This window comes from Colossoma macropomum, unplaced genomic scaffold (genome assembly GCF_904425465.1).
Source record: "Colossoma macropomum unplaced genomic scaffold, Colossoma_macropomum, whole genome shotgun sequence".
NCBI lineage: Eukaryota > Metazoa > Chordata > Actinopteri > Characiformes > Serrasalmidae > Colossoma > Colossoma macropomum.
In genome coordinates, this window is record NW_023494787.1 from 1,406,194 (window position 1) to 1,415,362 (window position 9,169).

A 9,169-nucleotide genomic window follows, 5' to 3' on the forward strand; every position below is an offset into this window, starting at 1 on the left:
GAGACTGGGACAAGACGGAGTCCGAATGATGTAGACACTGAGACGAGACCGGGTCCTGATGTAGAGACTGGGACGAGACTGAGTCCGAATGATGTAGAGACGGGGACGAGACCGAGTCCGAATGATGTAGAGACTGGGGCGAGACCGAGTCCTGATGTAGAGACTGGGGCGAGATGGAGTCCGAATGATGTAGAGACTGGGACGAGACCGAGTCCGAATGATGTAGAGACTGGGGTGAGACCGAGTCCTGATGTAGAGACTGGGACGAGACCGAGTCCGAATGATGTAGAGACTGGGGTGAGACCGAGTCCTGATGTAGAGACTGGGGTGAGACTGAGTCCGAATGATATAGACACTGAGACGAGACCGAGTCCTGATGTAGAGACTGGGACGAGACCGAGTCCGAATGATGTAGAGACTGGGACGAGACCGAGTCCGAATGATGTAGAGACTGAGACGAGACCGAGTCCTGATGTAGAGACTGGGGCGAGACGGAGTCCGAATGATGTAGAGACTGGGACGAGACCGAGTCCGAATGATGTAGAGACTGGGGTGAGACCGAGTCCTGATGTAGAGACTGGGACGAGACCGAGTCCGAATGATGTAGAGACTGGGACGAGACCGAGTCTGAATGATGTAGACACTGAGATGAGATCGAGTCCTGATGTAGAGACTGGGACAAGACCGAGTCCTGATGTAGAGACTGGGACGAGACCGAGTCCGAATGATGTAGAGACTGGGACGAGACCGAGTCCGAATGATGTAGAGACTGGGACGAGACCGAGTCCTGATGCAGAGACTGGGACAAGACCGAGTCTGAATGATGTAGAGACTGGGACGAGACCGAGTCCGAATGATGTAGAGACTGGGATGAGACCGAGTCCTGATGTAGAGACTGGGACGAGACCGAGTCCGAATGATGTAGAGACTGGGGCGAGACCGAGTCCTGATGCAGAGACTGGGACAAGACCGAGTCTGAATGATGTAGAGACTGAGACGAGACCGAGTCCTGATGTAGACACTGAGACGAGACCGAGTCCGAATGATGTAGAGACTGGGACGAGACAGAGTCCGAATGATGTAGACACTGAGACGAGACCGAGTCCTGATGTAGAGACTGGGGCGAGACCGAGTCCTGATGTAGAGACTGGGACGAGGCCGAGTCCGAATGATGTAGAGACTGGGACGAGACCGAGTCCGAATGATGTAGACACTGAGACGAGACCGAGTCCTGATGTAGAGACTGGGACGAGACCGAGTCCTGATGTAGAGACTGGGACAAGACCGAGTCCGAATGATGTAGAGACTGAGACGAGACCGAGTCCTGATGTAGACACTGAGACGAGACCGAGTCCTGATGTAGAGACTGGGACGAGACCGAGTCCGAATGATGTAGAGACTGGGACGAGACCGAGTCCGAATGATGTAGACACTGAGACGAGACCGAGTCCTGATGTAGAGACTGGGACGAGACCGAGTCCTGATGTAGAGACTGGGACGAGACTGAGTCCGAATGATGTAGAGACTGGGACGAGACCGAGTCCTGATGTAGAGACTGGGACAAGACGGAGTCCGAATGATGTAGACACTGAGACGAGACCGAGTCCTGATGTAGAGACTGGGACGAGACTGAGTCCGAATGATGTAGAGACTGGGACGAGACCGAGTCCGAATGATGTAGAGACTGGGGCGAGACCGAGTCCTGATGTAGAGACTGGGGCGAGATGGAGTCCGAATGATGTAGAGACTGGGACGAGACCGAGTCCGAATGATGTAGAGACTGGGGTGAGACCGAGTCCTGATGTAGAGACTGGGACGAGACCGAGTCCGAATGATGTAGAGACTGGGGTGAGACCGAGTCCTGATGTAGAGACTGGGGTGAGACTGAGTCCGAATGATATAGACACTGAGACGAGACCGAGTCCTGATGTAGAGACTGGGACGAGACCGAGTCCGAATGATGTAGAGACTGGGACGAGACCGAGTCCGAATGATGTAGAGACTGAGACGAGACCGAGTCCTGATGTAGAGACTGGGGCGAGACGGAGTCCGAATGATGTAGAGACTGGGACGAGACCGAGTCCGAATGATGTAGAGACTGGGGTGAGACCGAGTCCTGATGTAGAGACTGGGACGAGACCGAGTCCGAATGATGTAGAGACTGGGACGAGACCGAGTCCGAATGATGTAGACACTGAGATGAGATCGAGTCCTGATGTAGAGACTGGGACAAGACCGAGTCCTGATGTAGAGACTGGGACGAGACCGAGTCCGAATGATGTAGAGACTGGGACGAGACCGAGTCCGAATGATGTAGAGACTGGGACGAGACTGAGTCCGAATGATGTAGACACTGAGACGTGACCGAGTCCTGAGCCGAGACCAAGTCCTGATGTAGACGCTGAGACGAGACGGAGTCCAAATGATGTAGACACTGAGACGAGACCGAGTCCTGATGTACAGACCGGGACGAGACCGAGTCCTGATGTACAGACTGGGACGAGACCGAGTCCTGATGTACAGACCGGGACGAGACCGAGTCCTGATGTACAGACTGGGACGAGACGGAGTCCGAATGATTTCAAGGCAGGTCTTTTTCTGTTTTTTATCACTCCTTCATATCATTTAAAGAAATACACTACATGATGAATCTACAACATACTTGTTGTAAAGAACGTTATATACTTACAAAACATTCCAACGTGACACTTTAACATGAGCATATATTTACATTTTCAGATGCAATTTTTCTTAGTGAGTTTTCATTCTGTAGATTTGTCCACTGCACAAAATATTCTGCTCAAACTATCTTCATGCATTAACACACATGAACACACACTCACTCACCTTCATGTTGAACTCCTGCTTCTCTTCGGAGGAAAAGGCCTTGAACATTTTACATGTCTATTGAATTTCAGATCTGTAACTGACAGAAAGAAACTAGATCAAAGAGACAAAAAAGGGGAGATTACTAGTTGAAACACAGTTGTACAGGACACCTAATCCAGTAAGGACACACATCAGGACTGTACCAGGAAGAGTTTTGGAAAAATTATATCACTAATAAAACATTTGAAACAGTAGAGGTCACTCTAACACAGCAATAAACAGCTTTTATGTAGGTACAGCTGTGTTTGTAAAAAGACCAAACTGGACTTTAATGAAGTAAACTATAGGTTATAGAATCATTGCGTGTTGGTGCCTGTTACAGTCCAATCTGTACTGTTAATAAACATTCCAAAGTGTATTATTCACCTCACACATGCTCTGTTCCAACTGAGCGATCTGTTTCTTTAAAGGAGGAAAGACATAGTAAAAGCTGGGTATTTAGAGATGCCGTTACACTCATGAAGTTTTGAATAAATTCAGCAGATGCCACACAGATGAGTCCCACTGAGAACCTGTGGGATTATATTGGGAAATGTGTGGAACAGAAAAATCCAACCACTCTGGATGGACAGCAGGGATGAACATGTGAGCACACATTTTCCTGTAATCATACAAAATCCTACAAAATTGTAGATTTGTCAAAAATGCCAGTCATATCCAAATCAAGTACATATAAACATACTTTATTCGTTATACTGTTTTATTAAAATATTGCGTTGCAAATTAACGACTTTGTGATTTCAGTTTCCTTCATCACCTGTGTGACTTGTTTTGCTGCACCTCACGAAAAACGTACATGTAATAACTGTATAATAACTGAGTCAACTGAGATTGTAACCTCAGCACACCAAACATCAAAGTAAAGCGAAACTTTCTGTTGAAGTAAACAGTTCTTTGGAAGAAGTCGTGCTGGCTGTCCCTGAATGGGTCAGGAGACAGTGTGCTGGGTGTGAAAGCGACCACCCATCCCAAAAACAGCACACTTGTGTGGAAGGTGTACCGGCACGGTTCCTGAACAGAGTTAAAAGAGAAGTGGTCGAATCTCCTCAGTGCTTGTGAATTTAAGATCAAAGAGGCTCTGAAACTTGGGGTTAAAGGAACTGTAGGGTGGTTTGTGACGAACCATCTTGTGCAGAATTTGAAGATGTCTCTGATACACGGTGCCTCCGTGGAGTGCATGAAGTCCGAAGCTGGATTTATTTATGCAGTGGGGCACTAATGGTTAAGAGAGGGATCACAGAACACATGGATATGAGAGGTAAGTTAAAAAAAAACACTCTGGCTATCAGCCAGCTTTTTTCCAGAACAGAGGAACAATATTCAGGAAAAAAGGAAAAAAAAAAGGAAAAACAAACGAAAGGGAACTCAGAGTCACTCGATTATGGTGTCCTCTCTCCGGTGGACTATGAGTTCTCTCAAGAGTGAAAACTGCCAGGGGTTAAATGCGCAAAGAATCTGTCAGTCATTTTCCATGACTAGTTTTAGTCTCCTAGAGAGAGAGAGAGAGAGAGAGAGAGAGAGAGAAAGAGAGAGACAGAGAGAGAGACAGAGAGAGAGAGAGAGAGAAAAAATGAGAGAGCAATAGACCAAAGGAAGAAGAGAAGAAAAAACAGGCGTTCTCTCCTTTCTTGTGGAGTCTCCAGCGTCACCCACCAGACTGAGCTTTCAGTGGTTCTTTTACGGCGGCGGCTTTGTCTGGTTGAGCGGTGTGGGATTCCAGGCCCCGCCCTCATGGCCACGCGGCTGCTGACTGCCCAAAACAGTAGATGCTGAAGTGTGACGGCTCTCTTCAGCACCTTGGAGAGCTGCCTTTCGCCATGATGGCTCGAGAAAACAGGCCTGGCGGAGTTTGGGGCGGTCAAAGACCACAACGCTTCGTATAACGCAAAACAGTATCGAATCGGACCAAAAACACCTTCAATCACGGCTTTTGTGAAAATGGAACCATCATATTTTTGTAGCGGGGTCGGGGAAACCAACGTGGATTTGAACTGTTCGCTTTTGTACCTCACATGTTAGGTTACCAATGCAGGCAGAATCAATCTGGCAGCCGGTGCAGCTGTAGGTTATTAATTACCCGGTCATTATGCTTTTTAGCCAACTCGACCTGTCCCTCAGTGATAAGCTTATTTCTCAAAGCAGTTCACAGTGCGCCTGCAGGGCTGCCATGGAATGTTTGCTTAACTATTCTGAATCTACTCGGATTTCACAATTTTCAGGAGGCCTTTTCCACAAAAGACACAGCGGGTCACATGGATGCCATGTTTTCTGATAACAACAATCGGTCTTTGTTGTGACGGGAAAACTCCTCCTCATCCGAAATAATGTCACATTCTCTTTGCGGAGGCGACTCCACTGCGCTGAAAAGCAGGACACGTGACAGCTTTGGAAACCGTGTGTGTTTTCTTTCTGTCTCTCTCTCTCTTTCTGTCTCTCTCTCTCTTTCTGTCTCTCTCTTTTCTCCCTCTTATCTGTCCTTCTCTCTCTCTCTATAGGTAAAGTGAGCTGTCAATCATCGTCCAGAACATTGTCAGCTGGCCAATCAAGTACAGTCTTATGGCAAAAGGGGCAGAGCCTCCCATTCAAGAGCCACGTGGACAAGCTGCGTGTCAGCCTACCGGCTCACTCGTCCGTCTGTTGTTAGTTCACCTGTGTTGTTAGTTTTGTCCAGTCGTTTTGTCTACTTATTCTGACAGTGCTGTTGACTCTGTTTAGTGCTCTCTCTCTCCCTTTTCTCATGCTAATCCCTTCGGATTGAGAACAGGTTAGATTGCGCACACACCTACATTCCACCACGCAGGGAAACTCTGCTGTCTAGGCACACTAGGTTAGAGGGCGGGTGCTGTCCCCTGTATTTTTGGGAAGATTAGCCCAGTGTAGTTGGTTAATTTTGCGTCCTGTGCTGGTTGTTAGGTTAGACTTCGACAACATCATAGCTTAGGGTAGTTTTTGTTTTATTCTGTTCATTTCTTTGGCACCGTCCACGTTCTCTATCTGAGGTAAGACTAGCTCAGCCCCAGTACTGGCGTGTTGTACTGCTTGTTTATGTCTGTTTGTGCTTGTAGGTTCTACACCATTGTGCGTAGTCATTGTCTTGAATAAAATCAATTTTTTTGCCATATTCCTCCTCTCCTGCCAGTCACTCCATGCGCACCAGTACTTCTACCAATCCTCCAAAGTTACATCAATCTATCTAGTTAATTTGTAAATGTCTCTGCTTATTGCCCTTTAGTGGGATTTGTAACAAAAATGATAACTCTCGGTCCTCCTTCTGCAATCCCTGACATTGAGGTATCATTTTCATCTGCAAATGATCTCCGCTGGAGCTGCTGTTGATTCATTGGAGTCTGTGAAAATGACTGGACCTCTCACAGATTCCACATCAGTACAGCAATTCATAACTGGGCATATAAACATATGACACAAACATATTAGAGACATCTACAGACAACTAAAGACAGACATCTTCATAGATAAGATGAACAGATAAAGTACATAGTAAGCTTGAGGCTCACTGTGAATGATCACTGATCAACCTGATGGCCTCAGACACAATGAACACTCTCCGACAGACACACCGACAGGGCAGTGATAACGGTGGCCCAACAACTCAAAGGCAGAGTGGAGGACATGTGATGGGTCATTAATGATAGAATAGCCTTTTTAGAGTCTGTTGTTCATGTAATAAAGCCAATGACCTCAGTAGAAGTCCGGTTATTTTGCAATGCTGGCATGTTTTAAAAAATTGCATCACTATTCTCCTCAAATTTTAGCTTCTCATCAAAATTTATACCCATATAAACTTATGCTCAACCTTGTTTTAATGAGCTAATTTGGCACATTTTATGACAAATTTTAACCAATTTATTAAGCTCTTTCTTCTCCTGCTGGGTACCATTACAAATGACCCTTTCTTGTAATTAATAGTAGCTTTCAGGTCTTTTGCAACCCACGGCCTGTTATTAGTAAATACAGTAATAGATTTAGAGGGTAAATTACACTCAACACAAAATGGAACGTATGATGAATCGGTCATCCTGTTTACTAAGGCTATATTCTGGATTTATAAACAGATCTATGAAGTGCCTCTAAGATTGTCAATGCCTCTTTCTGACCAAACTATAACAGTTTGCACCACCTTTAGCCCTTTTTACAGCTGGTTTGTAGGCCGATCAGTCCCAGCTTAGGGCTGCAACTTATAATTATTCTGGTAGTCGACTAATCTGTCGATTATTTTTTCATTTAGTCGATTGGTCAAGGATTATTTCCGCCATGCCCTCCAACTTTTCTTAAAAGTAAAAAACAATTGTCCACCCTATATAAAATCTTGTTGGGTCTGGAAGTCCAAAGGTTCAAATAAGGTTTCAAATGTAAAAAAAGGTCTCCTTCCAGTCCAAAATAACTATTAGCAATAGTTTACAAAAGCTTTAAACTGCAGTACAGGAACGTGAGCATGTCGCCGTGCTCTGGAGTGACTGGCGCTCTTCATTGAGGTGATGTTCCCACACGTTAGCTAACACAACTGAAATAGCGTCTCTTAGCAACACAATCAATGAGACCTTGTTTTTTTCAGACAGGTAAACTACAAACATTATGATGCTAACATTAGTTGGCTGAAGAACGAAGTGGTAGAAAACACTTTTACCCTTTTGGAGCAGCGTTAGGCCTGATTCACACATGCTGCCTCTGTGTGGCGAGTGATGCGGCAGTGTGAGCGCTATAGCTCGAACCCGCTGGCCTTTCATACATACAGCGTTTGAGCTGCAGAGCAGAGCAGCGAGACAGTTATACAGACATTCACTTTTCCAAAAGTGTAAATGGTCACGTCAGTCACTCTTAAATAAAAATATCATTTAGAAAAGTACACGGTATATTTGTTTGTCCAGGACAGCATTCTGACTTATGATTAGGAAAACGTTTCATGTTCGTATTTTGTCATGAGTTAAATTTTTTAGTTTGTATACAGTTTTTTGTTGATTTTCATGGTTTATTTAGTATATTTTGCTGCATGACGTGTGGAAAAATTTGGCGACACTGAAAATCCAAGTCGACAAATTTTTATAATCAACGTTGTCGATTATGTCGACTAATTGTTGTAACCCTGTCCCAGCTAGCAGAGAACACTCACATAACTTTGGCTACTTAACCTACAAGTTCTAATAATGTTTAAAGAAAACTTTTTAATCTAATGTTCAAGGAATGTTTTAAGGATGTTCTTCATTTCAAATAAATGTTCCAATATGGTTAAATGTTAACTAAGACAACATTTTAACTGCTACATTCAGAGGACGTTTTGAGGATGCTATCAGATTGTGTTTTTAGAGAACATTCCCAAAAGAATATTCTTGGAACAAAAAAAACTCCCTGAAAACATTGATAGAATGTGTGTGTAATAATCTCAGAACAGTCTTAGAACCAAATAATTCTTGCTAGGATGGATTTGTAGGGATTAGAAACAGAACTGTAGCACAAATCTAGCACCTCATTAAAGCATGAGGGAAACGTAACTTACTGATAAACACTTTCAGCTTTATGGTGGAGATACACAACTGGGAAAAATCTCTGAGGACATAAAAAGGCCAAGAAGATGCAGCTAAAATTTCAATGTGTTTCACCTCAAACACGTCCCACCCTGAAGGGGAGTGATCAACACTGAGGACCAGGTGTGACTGGAACTCTTCACTTTGGCTAAACCTTATAAAAGTTGCAGCACTTCAATTTCAGTTGTGAACTGGGGGTCTCTCGACTTCCAATCAGCTTCCTAGTTGGACCCCTGGCTCCAACTCTTATTGATCCCACTCTGAACCGTTCTCTTCAGAAGATCAGATACTGAACATGAACTTCTCATTCCTTAAAAGGTGCTCTGGGTCTTTCCTCAAAGCCAGTGGCCTCTCAGTCCCAAACCCAAAGACCAGTGAGAATGAAATTATAAAGGTTTTCTCTGCTTTCCTCCCCAATACTGGAGTCCCAGAAGTTCTACTAGCTAAGAAAGAACTCCAGCAGGTTTGATCAAATTTCCTTCCTTCAGATTTCGAGAAAATTACTACAATTTCCAGTTTTTTTTTTATTTTTTTTTTATTTTGTCTCCTTATGGTTAACCATCACATGAACCTCATTCAGAGAGTGTTTTGTCCTGTTGGACTGGTGCCCACTTATTATTATTATTACTATTATTATTATTAGTAGTAGTAGTAGTAGTAGTAGCAGTAGTAGTAGTAGTATTAGGGGTCCATTATAATTGATAGGATTTTTCTTCTTCTTCTTCTGTTTCTGCCATAAA